This window comes from Chlorocebus sabaeus, chromosome 15 (genome assembly GCF_047675955.1).
Source record: "Chlorocebus sabaeus isolate Y175 chromosome 15, mChlSab1.0.hap1, whole genome shotgun sequence".
Taxonomy (NCBI): domain Eukaryota; kingdom Metazoa; phylum Chordata; class Mammalia; order Primates; family Cercopithecidae; genus Chlorocebus; species Chlorocebus sabaeus.
In genome coordinates, this window is record NC_132918.1 from 89,936,190 (window position 1) to 89,956,278 (window position 20,089).

The 20,089-nt window shown below is 47.0% G+C and overlaps 1 long non-coding RNA gene across 2 annotated transcripts in view; it reads right to left on the bottom strand.

The window, feature by feature from the left end:
- Positions 1 to 437: 437 nt before the first annotated feature.
- Positions 438 to 20,089, bottom strand: part of LOC103241955 (uncharacterized) — a 34,339-nt gene continuing 14,687 nt past the window's right edge. Inside the window, exons 2-4 of one of the 2 annotated variants that reach the window (XR_005241958.2) lie at positions 5,830 to 5,998; positions 1,533 to 5,402; positions 438 to 1,088 (exon numbers count right to left, since the gene is read on the bottom strand). This is a non-coding gene — a long non-coding RNA (uncharacterized lncRNA). Of the gene's footprint in view, positions 1,089 to 1,532; positions 5,403 to 5,829; positions 5,999 to 20,089 lie in introns of those variants that run through there. The other variant, XR_012095630.1, reaches the window with a different exon arrangement.

Here is a 20,089-nt window from a genome sequence, read left to right on the forward strand (position 1 = left end):
GGCTTAAGAAAAAACTTCCAAACACTCAGTGAGAAAATCTGGTATTCATCTTCCCTAACAACATTCTCCAAGTAACAATTTTTTAAAAAAAGATAGAGGCCGGGTGCGGCAGCTCACACCTGTAATCCCAGCACTTTGGGAGGCCAAGGCGGGCGGATCACGAAGTCAAGAGATCAAAACCATCCTGGCCAACATGGTGAAACCCTGTCTTTACTAAAAATACAAAACTTAGCCAGGCGTGGTGGCGAGCGCCTGTAGTCCCAGCTACTCGGAAGGCTGAGGCAGGAGAATCACTTAAACCAGGGAGGCGGAGGTTACAGTGAGCCAAGATCATGCCACTGCACTCCAGCCTGGCAACAAAGCAAGACTCCATCTCAAAAAAAAAAAAAAAAAAAAAAAAAAAAAAGAGAGAGAGAAACGAAAAGAAAGAAAAAGAAAAAAGAAAAGAAAAGAAACAAAGAACAGCAGCCTTCCTTCCTACTAGCTGTAGAGGAATCACGCTGAGTGTCTACATTGCTCCCAGTTCTAGACAGGCACCCTTGTGTGTCAAGAGAAAAATATCTAAAAATCTTAAAAGATAATTTTTGAGATTGTGCAGTGCATGTGTGATGGGGAGTTCCTTGCGTCTGCAGAAGTCTGCTGCCACTTGATTGACGTGGCTTCCAAGGCTGGTTCTGTGGAGAGCCGTCCCACCCAGGTGCTCAGCCTGAAGTTGATCCGCCCCACGGTTCTGGTTGCAGGGGTCAAGAGTCCACCTCCCTCAAACAATTCTAGTCAAGTGTGCTTTCCAGAAACGGAAATCTTTACTATTTTAGCACCAATAGACAAATAAACACACATTGCACGCGTTTGCCTCCCCACCCCCTGCAGAAATAAACCCCCCACTAGAGGACCAAATCCGAAGCCAGGCTGAGGGAGATGTCCGGGTTTCGAGGCCGGTCTGGTGCCTCAGAGAGGCAGTGTGGCACGAAGGTCAATCACCTGGACTCTGGCATTAGGCTGTCGGGTCCAGAAACTCTGCTGACCACCGGGTAGCTGCCTGTGGCTTGGGGGAGTTATTTCAGCTCTCTGAGCATCAGATTCTCCATCTATAGATAGACGTGGTGATAACAATAACATCACTTCCCACAAAGGGTTGTATGTGATGAAACAAAATCATGCACAGAAAACATTTAGCCGGCCGGGCGCGGTGGCTCACGCCTGGAATCCCAGCACTGTAGAAGGCCGAGGCGGGCGGATCACACCAAGTCAGGAGATCGAGACCAGCCTGGCCAACATGGTGAAACCCCGTCTCTACTAAAAATACAAAAATTAGCTGGGCATGGTGGAAGGCACCTGTAATCCCAGCTACTAGGGAGGCTGAGGCAGGAGAATCGCTTGAACCCGGGAGGCGGAGTTTGCAGTGAGCCGAGATAGCGCCGCTGCACTCCAGCCTGGGCGACAGAGTGAGACTCTGTCTCAAAAAAAAAAAAAAAAAGTAAACAGTTAGCAGAGCCCATAGTGAACACTCAATCAAGATGAGCCATTTTTACCTCCTCCTGCTAAATTTGACTTTCCTTCCTCACTTCAAGAACTTCCAACTTCCCCTGTTGCTTCAGTTGCTGGTGAGCTGTTTGCAGGACTCCTATGTCCCCGGGTGTCCTCTGGGTTCTCCTGCCTGTGTCCCTCTCCCTGCTGCCCAGACGCCAACACCCAGTGTCCTGCTGAGTGCAGGGTGTGTGTGCCTTCCACCTGGACACCAACCAGTTTCCATTCTGTGAAATTTCCTCTTCTTCCTTGGCTTTCACTTCCGCCCACTGAAAACATTTGTGAGTTATTTTCTTTGTTTAACAAACATTGAGTATGCGTGTAATACAGTTTTGCATTTCTAGCCTAATTGTTACTCTAAACCATCTCTTAACTTCCATATGTAATGTTTACTGATTTATAGCAACTGTATATATAATTAATCAGTGTACTTTGGATTACTAGTTTTTGATATGCTCTGTATTTGTTAGTCCTTGGAAACCTTGATGAATGAACTATTATGTTTACATAATATGATAATGACATGGAAATAGGTTTGCTGAAAACATAGGGAAAAGCTGCCCAAGAAGCCTCTGGCTCTTCTTTCTTGGCTCTGGAGGCTCTCGGCCTGGATCCTGTCACCTGCAGACACTGGAATAAGTGTGTTATCCAGCAGACCTCAGTGAGTTTTGGGGGAAGACCCAGAAAAGCCCTAGCTGCGTGAGACGGCCCAGCCTTTCCCTTTTTCTGGCACTTGCTGGGCCTCTCCTGGCAAAACATCCCAGCCTGGATTCAGCCACCGTCCAGATGCTGAGCCCCACCCCAGAGCCTCTGAAGAGGAGGGCTCCCTGCAAGTTGGCCTGTGCGTTTGCTGAAGGGAAGCAGCTCCTGTCTGCCATGGTACCAGCAGCCCCAGATGACCCCAGCTCTCACGTGTGTTTGAGAAAGGCTTCCCGCTCGTGCACAAGCCACACAGGGGTTGCCGGGAGTGTGCGGCCTCCAGGTGAGTGTGTGTGTAAGTGGAGTGTCAGGTGGAGTCTCTTCAGCCTCCCTCTCTCTTTCTCTCTGTCTCTTCTCTCTCTCAAAGATTGTTTGGCTTGGATTCTCACAACACTATCACACGCAATGTCCCAAATGACTCTCAGCACAGCCCAGGGAGCTGCACAAGGGAAGAAGCTTGTGAATCACACGCCAGCTGTGCCAGAGGCCGGAGGCTGCACTCTGCTCTCATCCTGTGGGAAGGGACAGGCACCCAGGACCACGATCCTGCCTCCTCTCCCTCCAGCCCACGCTTCAAAGAGCTGTGACCTTGTCCTTATGGGCTTTACAGGACCTCGTGGCTCCCTAATGCCTGAGGCCCAAGTCCCTCACTTTTATGTGCGTTGATGGTCTTGCCACCTTCTTTGTTCATTCATTCATTCAAAGAACATTTCCTGAGTTTTCTGGAAGAAAGTGGGACACACTGGAAGAACAGGTGTCTGGGAACGCTCAGACCAGATCAGTGTGGATAGTGGATTGGGGAGTTGGAGGGTTGCAAAGAAGTCTGACGCAAGGAGACCAGTTAGAAGGGTGTATTAGTCAGGGGTCTCTCAAGGGACAGAACTAATAGGATAGATAGATATATAAAGGAGAGTTTATTAAGTATTAATTCACACGATCACAGGGTCCCACCATAGGCCATCTACTCACTGAGGAGCAAGGAAAGCCAGTCCGCGTCCCAAAACTGAAGAACTTGGAGTAGCATTGACCAGTCACAGAGGGTGCTGTCAGTCTAGAGGAGAAAGGGTAAGGTCCTAAAACAAGGTGGTAGCAGAGTGGTCAGCGTGGCTGGGGAAGCACCATGGGTCAAAGTAGCCAAAGCCCATGGTTTTCAGCCCGTTCTAGAGTCAGATACCTTCCCCCGACTCTTCTGACTACATCCCCCCACCGCCCCAGGAATGGCTCTGGGGCTCCACTCAGGCCTGGCGCACACTCCCTCTCTCTGAGGCCCCGTTAGTTATCAACTCTGACTTCCACCAGCCACTCCCAGGCCTTTTTCTACAGACCTCACTATTTCAACAACATTCTTGGGGCCCCTGGTGGCAGTCTGTTGCTAATAAAAAAGATCTGAGTTGCAGATGCGTTCCCCAACTGTGCCCATCTGCCTCTCAGATACTGCGTTAAACCTACTTCAGGGCCAGGCACAGTGGCTCAAGCCTGTCATCCCAGCACTTTGGGAGGCTGAGGCAGGCAGATCACGAGGTCAGGAGATTGAGACCATCCTGGCTAACACAGTAAAACCCCATTTCTACTAAAAATACAAAAAGTTAGCCGGGCGTGGTGGCAGGCGCCTGTCTTCCCATCTACTTGGGAGGCTCAGGCAGGAGAATGGCATGAACCCGGGAGGCGGAGCTTGCAGTGAGCCGAGACCATGCCACTGCACTCAGAAGCCTGGATGACAGAGGGAGACTCCGTCTCAAAAAACAAACAAACAAACAAACAAAAACAAACAAACAAAAAACCCTACCTCCGAAGCCTGGATGGAAGTGATTCATTTTGCAGAATCCTGGGACTGGGTAATACTGGTTGATTTTAGGGTCTCCTTTGTTGGCCTACTTTTATTGCACCCCCTATTTTTATTGCTTTCTTGGGGCTTAAGAATCTTGACTCCATCGTCTGGGCGCAGTGGCTCACGCTTGTAATCCTGGCACTTGGGGAGGCTGAGGCAGGCGGATCACAAGGTCAGGAGATTGAGACCATCCTGGCTAACATTGTGAAACTCCATCTCTACTAAAAATACAAAAAAAATTAGCCAGGCGTGGTGGCACACGCCTGTAATCCCAGCTGCTCGGGAGGCTGAGGCAGGAGAATCACTTGAACCCAAGAGGCGGAGGTTGCAGTGAGCTGAGATCGTGCCATCGCACTGCAGCCTGGCGACAGAGTGAGACTCCGTCTCAAAACAGAGTCTTGACTCCATCTTTCCACACAAGCCTCCACTTTATTGGGAAATGTCAATTACTGAATCGATAAAAGAGATGTGCGCTAATTTGCAGAGCACAGTAAGGCAGAACATGGGCTGGTGCTGAATGTTTCAACTGAAATTAATAAGGAAAAAACTAGGTAGAAAATTTAAAAGCCAGGTGCAGTAGCATGTGCCTGTAGTCCCAGATACTCTGGAGGCTGAGGTGGGAGGATCACTTGAGCCCATGGGTTCAAGGCCAACCTGGGCAATAAAGTGAGACTCCCATCTCTTAGAAAAAAAATTGTATTGAATTTAATAAGAAAAAGAATACTGGGATGGGCAATGAATAAACTTTGCTGTTTTCAGTTTTTGAGATAAGAAAGGAAATTGAATATGGGAACATCTCAAAACAAGGAAAGTTTCAAAGGTGTGTGGTACCGGAAGAACCATTGCTTGCTGTAGCAAAATAGGTTAAACACGGGGTTTGTGCCCCCAAGTTTGAGATGCTTGCCCAGAGCCCGCACCATTGCCTTGCTCCAGCTGACAAGGGCTTTGGAACGCGCAAAAGTGAGTCCTGGGCCACACTGGCTTTGAGGCTCATCCGGCCTTGGCAGGAGGGACTAAAGAAGCGAGTAAGGGGAGAAGAAAGGAGCCATTTGGTGGGAAAAGGAAGACTTAAACACGGTCACCCCCAAACACAGGGAGGGAAATAGGGGGTCTCACTTTCAAGAGTCCTCCCCATTTTCATGAAGTCTATTTTAACATAAAATCAGAGAATCTTAAGCTGCAAAGAGACAGTCAAGGGCGCCTGGTCCAATCATTACCTAACAATGTTTGAATTATGTTTGAATCTCTTCTGCCACATCCTTGGCAAAAGGCTCTGTCTTCTGCTCAAGCACCTCCAGGAACAGATCCCTTGCCACCTCCCAAAGGAGCATAGACGTCATCGGCAACCCTGGGGAAAGCAAAATACTTCATCACGCCTTGTGTTCTGCATCTTTGTACCTCTGCCTGCCTGTCCCAGCTCAGACGGACAGGGCCTCAGAGCACAGAGCAGCTTGCTCTTCCCAGGATGCTGCTTCTGCCATTTCTCCCTCACTCCAACCCCCAAGAGTCCTCAGCCTTCCTCAGATGGCCCAGTCTTCGGCCTGTCATCACCTGGAAGCAATCTGGCATGTCATTGTCCCTACTACTGAGTGACACGGAGAGCCTCACCGGACCCTCCTGATAGGACGGGTCTGCACCTAAGAGAGCAAGCTGCTCGCTTTTCCACAGCCGCCATTCCTCTGCTGGGCCCCGGGTGCTCCAGCTGGCTCCTCTCACAGCCGATTGAACCTGCATCTGGTTGACCAAGACCACAAGCCTTCCTCAGGTGTGCTGACCTTAGCTCCAGGCCCTCTGTCTGGCAGGCTTTGCAGATCCCGGGAGGGGCTTCAGTCATCTTCTAGCCAGAGAATGGAGAGAAGGGGCCAGTCAGCAGCTCAGTCTGTCCAAGGCAAGAGTCAACGTTGAAGAAGGAACAGAAAGTAGTGGAGGGCCGCCAACCCCAACCTGGGGAAACAGGGAGAGGGAGAGCGGTGGGGTGCTGGGAAACGCTGCTCACTGGGAGTCAGGACACCTGGGCCCTGTCTCAGCAAGCCTCCCCACCTCCTCTTTGGAACCACTTTTGACTCCCTCCCGGGGAGAAGGAATCTAGCTGCTCCCATGAACTGACATCACCACCACAGCAGGACAGGGATAAGGATGGACCTACAGCTGTGTGTGGCCAGTGGTGGGATTTTTTCATTTCTCTGGCCCCATGGCTTATCACAGTGCCTGGGCCATAGCTGTGCTCAGAATCTATCTTTTTCACAAAACAGTGAGTTGCAGAAATGCTGGGACTCGCCGGGGCTCCCATGGCCAACAGATAGCAGAGCCAGAACCCAGGTCTTGGCCAGTCTCCCTCTTCTCATGGCCTCAATCCAACTCAAGTCCAAATGGGTCTATGGCAGGTTAGCTCATCCCTGCGTATGCCCTGGGCTGCATACACAGAACCCGCTCAGTGAGTCCACCCTCACTTCTCATTACTGTGAGCCTCCATGTGTCGTTTTAGCATGTGCATGGGGAGACCACCAGGGTATAAGGAGAACAGGGTGGGCCAAGTATGGAAACGCAGCAGTTTGTTCTAGGAGGGCACTTGACCTGTGTTTAGCATGGCTTTCTTTCCTCTCGTTTAGAGTAGGGCGAATCCTTTATAAAATAGAGACATCCCAAAAATCAGACGCCAAGCTCACTGCCCTGAAGTTAAATCGCTGTCCTGTTTACTCAGAGGAACGCTGTAAACCGTGCCTTTGCGGTGGATGGAAGCCATAAGCTTTATACCATAAAGGTTCACAGCTGCTACAGCTCGACCCTCAGCACCTCACCCCACTTTTCAGGGGCCAGTCACTTGAATGACAATAGGAAAGTTAATTCGTTAAATATGCCCTTTAGTAATTATTATTTTTCCGAATGCCTTTACTGAGGCATTTTGAAAACCACATCTAGACGGTGAGAGGGGGGCGGTGCACGGGAGCAGGGTTACCTTAAACAATGACACAAAAAGATTTTAAAGGTCTCTCCAGGTCCCTCTGCGCAGTCCCACACGCAGCCCTAGGACGCTGGCTGCCAGGCTCCATGGTCAGGGCTCTGCTTCCTATCATGAGTCCTTCCTGCTACTCTTCAGTGACTCCATGAACTGGTCTGTTGCTAGACACGCCTTACAGATGAGGAAACTGAGGCTCAGGGCTCTTCAGTATCATAGCCAGCATCACATGGGCGTTAAGCGTAGAACCAGTATTGAAACTCGCTGTTTGACTCCAGAGCCTGTGCCATTCACCACCGCTCTGGAGCTGGGTCCAGAGCACAGGACGTTTTTTGGACGCCTGCAGTCGTTTGGAAGCTATGAATGGTGTGTGTGTGCGTGTGTGTGTTTTTGAAAATGTATGTTTTTTAGAAAATGTAAAAACTCAGTTTATTTAATCTGTATTTTGAAAAGTATCAAAAATGAGAAACATGTTTTTTGTTTTCTTTTTTTTAAGAAACAAAAAAGGCTGGGCATGGTGGCTCACACCTGTAATCCCAGCACTTTGGAAGGTCGAGGCGGGTGGATCACCTGAGGTCAGGAGCTCGAGACCAGCCTGGTCAACATGGTGAAACCCTGTCTCTACTAAAACTACAAAAATTAGCCAGGTGTGGTGGCAGGTGCCTGTAGTCCCAGCTACTTAGGAAGCCAAGGCAGGAGAATCACTTGAACCCGGGAGGCAGAGCTTGCAGTGAGCCAAGATCGCGCCACTGCACTCCAGCCTGGGCCACAGAGCAGGGCTGCATCTCAAAAATAAATAAAAACAAAACATTCTAACTTATGCTATGCTTTAGTCTACCCATAAACTCTGTTAATATTTTAGCTTAAAAAGGCATATAACACAGGGGAAACTCAGCAAACTAATGAAAAGCCTAGAAAATGATTAATAACTCAACTGACTAGCCAAGGGATGCAGGCTCCCAGGAGTTTCTTGGAAACCCAGGCAGGCCGTTTCATAGCTCTCATGAGCGAGCCTCTCTCACTTGCCAAGCCTTGCGCTGAGTGCTTTAGCAAGTGATTGCACCGAACCTTTACAATAACTCATTTCTGATGAGAAACTGAAGTCCAGAGAGGGCAGTTGACTTGCCAAAGCTAAGAAATGAAAGAATCGAGATTTGCAGCCGGCCTGTCTGATTCAAGAGCCCGAGTGCTTTCCACCAGACACAATTCACTGCAGTGTCCACAGTCCCCGGATAATTCGGCTGAGAACAAGAGCCAGTGAGTATCATGACTCCTGGGAGAGAACGAGACCAGAGGACAGCTTTAGAAAATATCCCCTTGCCCCAGGAAGAGAAATGCCCACAAGGGACTCAGGACCAGCCTTCAGGTCAGCCCTGAGTCCTGTGAGCAGCAGGGAGCAGAGCCAAATGGGCAGAGGAGATGAGAGAATGAGCAGCAACGGCAAGGGCAAGAAGAAAGGGAGAGCTGTTAGGTCAGGCAGACGTGGTTCGAATCCCGGTGCCTCCAGGTGCTAACTGGAGCAGCCTCAGTCAAATTATTTAACACTAAGCCTCAGTTTCCTCATCTATAATTTTTTTTTTTTCTTTTTGAGACGGAGTCTCACTTTTGTCGCCCAGGCTTGAGTGCAATGGCACAATCTTGGCTCACTGCAACCTCCACCTCCTGGGTTCAAGTAATTATCCTGCCTCAGCCTCCAGAGTAGCTGGGATTTAGGCACCCACCACCACACCTGGCTAGTTTTTATATTTTCAGTAGAGATGACGGGGCTTCACCACGTTGGCCAGGCTGGTCTCAAACTCCTGACCTCAGGTCATCCACCTGCCTCGGCCTCACAAAGTGCTGGGATTATAGGCGTGAGCCACCATGCCCGGCCTCCTCATCTATAATTTTATAGATGAATTTACCTGAGAGGGCTCTGCAAGGATTAAATGAGATGAGAAGCAGAAAGCCCTTAGCAATGTAGTTTCTATACATTGTACCAGTTCTTATTAATTTTTAGGAAAAGGACGAGAGGAAAGGAAAGAGAGAGAACATAGAAGTGTCAGCATGGGGAGGACTGCCTCTACGCCTGCCATCCGAAAGCCTCTGGACTTCCCTGGCCCAGGGCTCTGCAGGACTATGAAAAGATTTCCGCATATTTGTTAATTCTTAACCCTAAGTTAGTGAACCAATGCCAGCTGCTGGCTTAGTTCATGTGGCAACTGGGGAGGGCACCCAGTGACGAGACAAGATCTTCACCCTCCTGGACCTTCCGTCAATCTGGTGGGGGTCATAATGTGTGCACACATGCCACCACCACCACCCGGGCATGGCCATCCCATCGGGCTTGACCTGGAGAAGGAGCAGGCTGGGGATGTCGGAAGCCATGTGTGCAGCGCTCCACGCTCTCCTCGTGAGAAGGAGCCATGGGGTGGTAAAAGCCCTCGAGTGTTAGTCCCCAAATTCCATTTAGCTCAGTTGTGCGCAGTGAACATGTGAATGTCGAGGGTGTCTGACCTTCTGTAAATGAAGAGCATTTCAGGAAAAATCTCGAAGAAAAGGCCACCAGGAAGCCTCTCAGCTTCTTCACATCTTGACACCCACCTTGCACTCTTCCTTGAAGTGGTCATTGTCACCAGTGTCTGCCGAAGCACCGCTGGCTCCCAGAAGTGGTCATTGTCACCAATGTCTGCCGAAGCACCGCTGGCCCCCAGAGACGGGCGGCAGGTGAGGGGATGCTTTCCATTCCCAGGGTGAAAGGAGGACAGTCATGCTCCTTTGGTCCCCTTCAGCCTCTGCTGGGGATGTGCCCAGGACCTACCCACACAGGACGCCACCAGACCCAGGGTTTCTGAGGATGGGGTGGGCCCTGGCTGAACATCGTGTCCTGGCACTAAGGGTCGTGCCTTGACAAGGACTCCATCACTCCACTGTTTGAAACAAAGAGCTCTGTTGGAGCACTGATACTCACAGCCAAATGTTTTAGGAGGAAAACAAATGTCACCTTCTTTTCTGATGTGATGTTTTCTATGGGGCTAAGGGTGTGGGGTGCAGGTTTCTCGCTCTGAGGCAGGTTGTGTCCTTGCGGGAACAGGGGCGTGCTTATGCGGAAGCTGCCTTTATAAATGGCTCATGGTCGTGGCCCTGGAAGAGCCTGGCGCCTTCCCGCTGTCTGGTCTGGAGAATCCGTCAGGCTGTGCCATGATGCCTGCATCTGAGAATGAGCCGTCTCACCCTAAGTTCCCTCCGCACTGTCTGCTGGGGTGGAAGGCAGGAACAGCACAGCCTGCGATGGAAGCCTGCCCGTCTGGGGGTGGAGATATGGGAAGACAAGGTTGTGCACTGGCCTCCCCCCTGCAGGGCAGTTTTTGTGCAAGGGCTTCAAAGGTTGCAAGCCCCAGTTATTTTCCAAGCCTACCTTCTTTGAAGAGGTGCCCCAGATCCTGTTAGCATCTCCCCAGTAGATGGGCCCCTTCTCCTGACTCGAGGTGTGATCCAGAACTTCCTGAGTCTCCCACCTCCTCAGGTTCCAGTTGGCAGAAAGGGAAAGAGGCCACTCTAGTTCTATCCTGTGGTCCCCAGAGCAGAAACGGAAGAAGGGCTCAGCATTCAGAGTCCCGAGCTTTCAGATGGGGCCTCAGAGCTCAGTGCCCAGGCCCGCTCTCTGCTTCCAAAGACATAGAAAAGTCAGGATGGAGAGACCTTACAGGTGATCTGGCCTATTGCCTCTCACACCCCAGCCAAGCTGCCATCATGACATCCACCCTCGATGCAACACTTCCTAAGTGCCAAGCCCTTTACTGACTGATTTTTTCATGGAATAGTTCACTTAAGCCTCTGGAGCAACATTATAAGCTAGCAGTTATCCATCCTGTTTTCAGATGAGGACAACGAAACTCAGAGACCTTACTGCCTTTGCCTTGTTCAGTGTCACACTGCCCCTACAAAGCATTGACGAGGATCAGATTCCATAGCCATTTGATTCCAAATTTCACGTTCTCCTTTTGTGCTACCTCTCCATGCACCCCCTTACATACTGGTCTAGCATACGTCCAGTGATGAGGAACTCACTGCATCCCGAGGCCACCCCTTCTGTCACTATGCTCTTTACAAAAAACTGCAGTCTTTCCGAAGGTCCTACCACCTGGTCCTCATTCTAACTCCTATGAAGTCCCAAAAACCTTAATCCCAGCACTTTGGGAGGCCCAGGCAGGCGGATCACGAGGTCAGGAGATCGAGACCATTGTGGCTAACACAGTGAAACCCCGTCTCTACTAAAAATAGAAAAAATTAGCCGGGCGTGGTGGCGGCGCCTGTAGTCCCAGCTACTCAGGAGGCTGAGGCAGGAGAATGGTGTGAACCTGGGAAGCGGAGCTTGCCATGAGCCAAGATTGCTCCACTGCACTCCAGCCCAGGCGGCAGAGCGAGACTCCCTCTAAAAAAAAAACAAAACCTTCTCTGTGTCCTCTGGCCTCCTAGCAGCCTTCCAATGTGTGATGAAGGCTGTCGTTCCCCACAGCTCTTCGGGAGGCTGTCCCGCCTCCTTGCGTCCCCAGCTCCACAGAGGACAGAAATCCACATCTGCTCACTATACTCTAGACATCATTGTCTGTGCCCTCCAGAGAGGGTCCTAGAACAGATCCTACCGCGGGAGACTTGGGAATCTCACGGGCAGCTTGCTTCATGTTTTACAGTGCTATGTTTATTTGCATTATTATACCTACTTTTTAACTATAAATGGAATCCATGAACGTGGTTAAAAATATTCCAAGAGCACAGGTGGATCTGAGGAAAAAGTAAAAATCTCCCCTCATTATCTTCCAAACCCAGTACCACACCCCAGAAGAAACCTCTGTTGAAAGTTTCTGTTTTTATTTCTTGTGGTAATTTCTATTATTCTTAAAAAAAAAAACAAAAAACAAAAAACAAAAAAACTGTACACTTTGATTTTCTTGGCTTATCTTTGATTTTTATTTTATTTTTTCAGACAGACTTTTGCTCTTGTCGCCCAGGTTGGAGTGCAATGGCGTGATTTCAGCTCACTGCAGCCTCCGCTTCCCAGGTTCAAGTGATTCTCCTGTCTCAGCCTCCCGAGTAGCTGGGACTACAGGCGCATGACACCACCACGCCGGGCTAATTTTTGTATTTTTGGTAGAGACAGGGTTTCACCGTGTTGGTCAGGCTGGTCTTGAACTTCTGATCTCAGGCAATCCGCCTGCCTCGGCCTCCCAAAGTGCTGGGATTACAGGCGTGAGCCACCAGGCCTGGCCTTGGTTTGTCTTTAGATAGTAACTTTTGACTCCCCTTTATGGAGGATGAGGCATTCCGCGCCCTCACAACGCCTCTAGCCTCTCCGTGTCTCCACCCAGCGTCATCCTTTGTATCGCTCTTTTTGTTCTTTTAGTGATTACTCCTATTACTTTCAGTAATCTACCTAAAAATCTGCCTCGACTTATTCACTTCACACAGCATTCAGTGATTCCCCTCTGTGAAAGTGGAGGGAATCAGCGAAGCCCTCTTTTTTCTCCCTCTCTCGCACTAACTTGTGATGGTCTAATCATGTTTCATAATTTCAAGGTTTATAGCATTTGCAGGCTTATTCTGTGGCTATTGAAGTGTTAAAGGTTGAAAACCAATAAACAGCGTTATGAACATATGAACCTTTTTTACTAAAGAGTCAAATAATATGATCAGACGTAGAGAGAAGAAAAAACTGTAATTTCACTGTCATGATCGCTTTGACATTCTAAGGAGGCTCTTCTGTGGAGTGAAGAGTCTAGTGGAGTGTGATGATTCATTTTATGTGTCCACTTGACTGGGCTAAGGGTTGCCCAGATAGCTGGTAAAACATTATTTCTGAGTGTGGCTGTGAGGGTGCTTCCAGAGAAGAGATTGGCATTGGAATTGGTAGACGAAGTAAAGATGGCCCCGAGCAATGTGGGTGGGCATCATTTAATCCACTGAGGGCGCAAATAGAACAAAAAGGCAGAGGAAGGGTAATTGACTCCCTCTTCTTCAGCTGGGATGTCCATCTTCTCCTGCCCTCGGATATTACAGCTCCTGGATGTCAGGCCTTGGGGATTCAGGATTTGCACCAGCAGCACCAGCAGGTATTTGACCCCATGGCCTCAGACTGGGAGTCTATACCATCGGATCACCTGGTTCTCAGGCCTTAACACTACAACTGAGTCGCTGGGTGCAGTGGCTCACACCTGTAATCCCAGCACTTTGGGAGGCCGAGGTGGGTGGATCACGAGGTCAGGAGCTGGAGACCATCCTGGCGAACACGGTGAAACCCAGTCTCTACTAAAAATAAAAAAAATTAGCCGGGCGTGGTGGTGGGTGCCTGTAGTCCCAGCTTCTCGGGAGACTGAGGCAGGAGAATGGCATGAACCTGGGAGGCGGAGCTTGCAGCGACAGAGTGAAACTCTGTCTCCAAAAAAAAAAAAAGACTACAACTGAGTCACACCACTAGCTTTCCTGGTGCTCCAGCTTAGAGATAGCATTTCATGAGACTCTTCAGCCTCTATAATCACATGAGCCAATTTTCATAATCAATCTCCTTTTATGTCTGTCTATCTATCTATCTATCTATCTATCTATCTATCTATTTTATTCCATTGGTTGTGTTTCTCAGGAGAACCTGACTAATACATGGAAACTCTTATTTTTCTTTCCACTTTTTTCACCACTTCTCGGTCAATTCCAGCTGCACGGCTTTTGTTTTTGTTTTTCTGAGACGGAGTCTTGCTCTGTCGTCCAGATTGGAGTGCAATGGCACGATCTCTGCTCACTGCAACCTCTGCCTCCCAGGTTCAAGCGATTCTCCTGCCTCAACCTCCCGAGTAGCTGGGATTATAGGCGCCTGCCGCCATGCCCAGCTAATTTTTGTATTTGTAGTAGAGATGGGGTTTCACCATGTTGATCAGGCTGCCCTTGAACTCCTGACCTCAGGAGATCCACCCGCCTTGGCCTGCCAAAGTGCTGGGATTACAGACGTGAGCCACCGCACCTGGCTTGTTTTTTTTTTTGTTTGTTTTTTGTTGTTGTCTCTTGTCATCATCCTTTAAAATTCTTTTTTAGTTTTGCTAGAGTACTTTCTCAGAATTTGTTTTTATTTAAGGGGTATTACTGGTAACTGTGTTAGGCTCCCAAAAGATATTCACACCCTAATCCCTGGAGCCTGTATTAGTTTATGTGGCAAAAAGGGGTCTTTGCAGATATGACTAAGTTAAGGATTTTTAGATAGGGAGATGATCTTGCATTAATCAAGTGGGTCCTAAATACAATCACAAATATCTTTATAAGAAAGAGGTAGATGGTGGTTTCTCACACAGACACAGACGAGAAGGTGATTTGAAAATGGATCAGGAAGAGATTTGAAGATACTGGCCTTAAAGATTGGAGTGGTGAAGCCACAAGCTAAAGAATGCTTACTCCCAGGAGAGTTGGAAGAGGAAAGGGAGGGTTCTCTCCTAGAACCTCCAGAGGGAGCCTGGCACTGCCTATGCCTGGATTTTGGCCCAAGAATACTAACTTCAGACTTCTGTCCTCCAGGATGATGGGAGAATACATTTCTATTGTTTTAAGCCACCAGGTGTGTGGCAATTTGTTACAGCAGCCACAGAAAACAGAGTAACATTGTAATTTCTTACACACCTGAAGATGACTTTCTGCGCACTGCCCTCTTATTTCCAATTTGACAGGGTATAAAATTCTATCTCCTGTACTAAAGATCATTTTTCTTTAGAATTTTCCGGACATTACACTGTGGACGTCTAGCATCCAGGGTAGCAGATGAAAAGAAATCTCATGTCAGTCTGAATCTTGTTATTTTTCAAGATACCTGTTTTTCCCTGCTCTGTAAACTTACATGCTTTTTATCTTTATCCTTAGAGTTCTGTTGTTCCATCAGTGTGTCTTTAGTTCATAAATCCTTGACATCTGTGGACTGTTTCAGTCTGAAGACTCCTGCCTTCTTCAGTTCAGGAAATGTTTCTTCTATTTGTTTTATGTCCATTTTCTATTAAAACTTTTATTAAACAGATATTGAGCCTTCTAATCTATTTTTTATTTCTCTTGACTTTTCTCTGATATTTTGTCTCTTTGTACTTTTGCTCTACATTTTGGAAATTTCCTTTCCAAATGACCAATTTGGTTCTCAGTCTTGTCGGTTACATTATTTAGTTTATCCCATTGAATTTTTCATTTCACCAGTCATGCTTTGAATTTCTAGATCTTTGTTTCTTGTTCTTAGACAACTTTTCGCATGGTAGACTACTTTTTTTTTTTTTCAGATGGAGTCTCGCTCTGTCTCCAGGCTGGAGTGCAGTAGTGCAATCTCGGCTCACTGCAACCTCCGACTCCCAGATTCAAGTGATTTTCCTGCCTCAGCCTCCCGAGTAGCTGGGACTATAGGTGCATACCACCACACCCAGCTAAATTTTGTATTTTTTGTAAAGACGGGGTTTCACCATGTTGGCCAAGATGGTCTCGAACTCCTGACCTTGCGATCCGCCTGCCCCAGCCTCCCAGAGTGCTGGGATTACAGGCGTGAGCCACCGTGCCCGGCCATAGTAGACCACTCTTGCATTATGGGTACAACAGCCTCTTGGTCTCTCTGAGGACACTATTTACAATTTTTTAAAATGTTCTTACTAGCTTCTCGAATTATGTCTGATTCTTCCAGGGCTAGCTGGCTTTTTTTATGATTTTACTGTCCCTCAAATGTCAAGAGAAAGTAGGCAGAAGGGTGTGAGTTCAGAAAACACACTTGAATTTCAAAACAGGGGAACATGTACAGTTCGGAAACTAAACGTATCCATGAAGAGATAAACATACCCCACAGTGTGAGGAAACTCCAAAGGTGGTTCTGTTGCAAGTCATACCCTACCCCCTACCAACACTCCATCTCCATCCGCACACTTTGAGAATGCGTGGCCCAGATCGGTGATCTGAAAGAACATTGAAATCCACTAGAGAAATTTTAGAAAGCATCTGCGCCTAGGCATCCCTGGGTAAAGCTAGTGCATGCTCAAGATTGTGAATCCCTGGAAGAGACTCTCCCTGAGGCCTGGTCTTTGTAACTGTGGTCCATGGACCAGCAGTGTCGGCATGGCCATGGAATGTGTTTGACGTAGAGAATCTCAGCCACCTCCCCTGACCAACGTTCCAAATCAGACTTTGCATTTAAAAGAGATGCTCAGAGATTGGTAGGCACATTAAAGACAGCAAGCACTGCTTTATGGGAGGTTATAAAGCAGTGTGGTGTATTTCAAGTGGGATCTCCAGAGCCTGGTAGAGCTGAACTTGAATCCCAACTCTCACTTAACTAATTCACGAGCACTGGTTATGGAGCACTCAGCACAGTGCCTGCCACTGCCAGAGGCTCGACGACATTCTTCCCTCCCTCGGCTACTTCTTCCAAGATTCTTTCTCAGGTCTAAGAGTGTGGCTCTTCAGCAGAAATATTTCTCCAATGCCTTCATTCCTCTCCTGTCTGTAAAGCAGTTTATTGATCACACCCTTTGATCTTTCCTCTCCTGGTACCATCATGTCGCTCTCTCTAGCACTGTCTTAAATGATGGCTTCTGGTCTCACTTGCAAAACTTAATATCGAAATGCTTTTGATATTCAAGCTTCTTTGAAGTCAATTCAATCTGTATTCCAGAGTGAAAAGACGTTCCGCATCATGGCTCTTCCGCATAGGAATCTGGAGCGTCCGTCGGAAAGACAGCTGTGCTCTCTGCCCTGCTGGTTCCATTTTCCCTGCGAGCTCCCTGGAGCAGCATGGGAAATCAATTCCGCCTCAGATGACACCATCCTGCGGCTGCAATTCATGTTAAGGACACCTTTGATTCAGTACCAATTCGCTCTTACAGAGCTCACGGCGAACTTCCTCTTGTACTTTGTAATGTGTCCACACTCCCCCAGCCACGCTTGAAGCTCGGGTTCAAGGCAGAGATGTCTGTTTCTGTTTTACAAATAAGGAAGCAACTACAGAGAGGCTGGGACACTTTCCAAAGAAGAAACACACAGGATCTTGATGAGCCTCAGTTTCTTAACCAGATCAGTGTTCCAAGAAAAGGAGAGGAAATCCTGTCTCCAGCAGCTGGTAGCATCAGGTCTGGAGATGGTTAACCAGCCAGCGTCCCCTTCCTGATGATCCAGCACTTCAGGAATCAGCATCTGCAGCTGGTGAAAGCAAATCACCAGGTGACTGTTTCTAGGAAGACTCTTGCCCTCTCTTTCTCTTCCTCTCTCTCTGCTCCCCTCCTCGTGCTAACTCAGGGGAGACTCTCTTTCCCAAGTCACAGACACAGAGCTGGCTTCACACATGGATACTAATCACTTGTGATAATCGCCCAAGGACCCTGAAAAGGGTCACGCAATGTGTGCTCATCCCAAATCTGCTCTCTCTCTCTCTATCTGTCTACCTCTGCCTGTCCATATCTGTCTGTCTGTCCGTCTCTATCTCTCTTCCTCTCTCTCTGACATACATACACACACATAGTCACAGAAAAACCACCTAGAGCTTCTCTCAACCGCTTTTGGGTAGGACTAGAGGGCTGTCCCATTGGCAGAAGAAAAACGGGGAGAAACCATCGCACCACTGTGTTAGAACAATGTTTCTAAGTCTTTAACATGCACACAAATCGCGGTGGTGGGGAGGGTCTCGTTCAATGTCCAATTCTGGTTCAGTCCATGGTGGGATCTGAAATTCTGTATTTCTAATAAGCTTCCCGGTGGTGCTGAAGCTGCTGGTCTATGGGTCACATGTTGAGTAGCAAGAGATTAGAATGAGCTCCCCGTCCTGTGGGGATCTGCAGGGGCTACAAGAAGAGGCAGAAGTAGCTGGGGAGAGACAGCCTGCGGGACGCTGCCTGTTGAGGATGGACGCCCAGAAGGCCTGTGTCTCTTCGTGATTCTGCCACTATGCCTGCTCCATCAATTCAAAGGATGGATACTGACAAGATACTATTAATTTAATGTATTCGGCAGAATGTATCAGTGAGTCAAAGAAAAAACTCCATGTACATCTTAGTAAGAACTGTTAAGACATTTGATAAAATTTACATCCATTTCTGAAGAAAAGGGAAAAGTATACTCCCTTTATATGATAATATCTCTTCTAAACCAACTTCAAACATAACACCTAATGGCCATTACTACAAACAATCTTATTAAAGTCAAGGACAGGCAGGAATGTCTCTTAATTAACACTCTTCTAAAATGTGGGACCAAAGCATATAAAACAGAAATAAAAAATGTAGCTATAGAAAAGAAAGAGGAGACACAGTTGTAATTTGCAGATGGTATAATCATCATCCCATAAAACCCAAGACTCATCGGAAGATTCTTGGAATTAATGAAAGAGCTTGATGAAGTAATAGAATACATAAGAAGCATAAAAAGCAATAACTTTCATGCACACATATCTAGTGATCAGTTCAGGAATATGTGGAAGAAAGTTTCCTTTCACACGTGACAATGAAAATAAGACCAAAATGTAGAAATTAACATTAATTGTTCATTTTAATCTTAATCAGTTAACAATCGGTAAAACATAAAACTTTACAAAGAGCTATAAAAGACTTGGGTATGGTGAGGACACCCGTGCTTCCGAATTTTGTTGCTGTTGTCTCTTCTGCTGCACTATTTGTCCTTATACATTTATGTCTTGAAAAAAATCCTATACATAGTCTTGAATGTTATGAGTAGCAATCAACTAAGGGGCCCAGATGAAATAAACCACTGTCATTGACTGTATACATGACAACGCGAATCCACCACCAAGAGAAATGAGGAGGGAGAAGAAAAAAGTAGGGGATCAGAGGAAAAGAGAGTGTGGTTTAGGCCATAGGAGGCTTTTGTGGGGGGAGGGGAACATGGGATATTTTTTCTCTTAAATGACATCTTCTAAGACGCTGTGTCTCCTTTGTAAGAATGTATCTCCTTTGCAGGAGTGCAGCTCCTTTGCAAAAGTGTATCTCCTTTGCAAAGCAAGCTGACACTAAGTAACAAGAGTCTTGAAAGTATTCCAACTCTATAACCCAATAATGTCACCATTTGAATCTATCCCAAGGAATAATTTTAAAATCTCAAATAAACCTCATAACAAAGATGTTCTTCAAAACATATTTATGATAATAAAAAAGTTAAGATAATTGAAACGCCCAACAGTGGGGAATGTTTAAGGAGCCTATTATACATCCATTTGGTGAGATATGTTGCACAATCGTTGAAAACAATGCTTACCAAGTGTGATAAAAACACAGGAAATATTCACATTAAACAAAAAAGCTGCATAAAGTTAAATATGTACCATCCTCACAGACATTGAAAGCTTTGCCTAGAAAAGGAATGAAACGACCTGCCCCAAAATGTTAACACTGAGTAGTTTTATTTTTCTCTTTTTCTACTTTTCTAAAATGAGCAAGTATTTCCTCTTAAAGTATAAAATCCAGTGGTTTGAGTATATTCAGTCTGTGCAACCACTGCCACCATCAATTTTAGAACATTTTCATCATCTCAGAAAGAAACCCTATACATTTTAGCTATCACTGTCAGCCCCCAACCCCCTCGGCCCTAAGCAACCACTAAGCTCTGGGTCTTTTTATAGATTTTCTTATTCTGGATATTCAGTATAAATGGAATCACACCATACGTGGCCTTTGGTGACTGGCTTCTTTCTCTTCTTTCAAGGTTCATCCGTGTTGAGGCATGTATTAACACTTCATTCCTTTTTATGGCCAAATAATATTCCATTGTATGGATGTACCATATTTTGTTTATCCATTCATCAGTATATAGGCATTTGGGTTATTTCTACCTTTTGTCTATTATGAATAATGCTGCTGTAATCATTCATGTACAAGTTTTTGTCCAAAATGACAAATATTTTCATTTCTCTTGGTCATATCCCTAGGGAATAAAATTGCTAGTTCATATGGTTTCTCTCTGTTTACTCTTTTGAAGAATAGCCAGACTGTTTTCCAAAGTGTGTCCCCCATTTTACATTCCCCCCAATAGTTTATGAGGGTTCCAATTTCTCTACATTCTCACCAACTCTTATTATTATCTGTCGTTTTTATTATAGC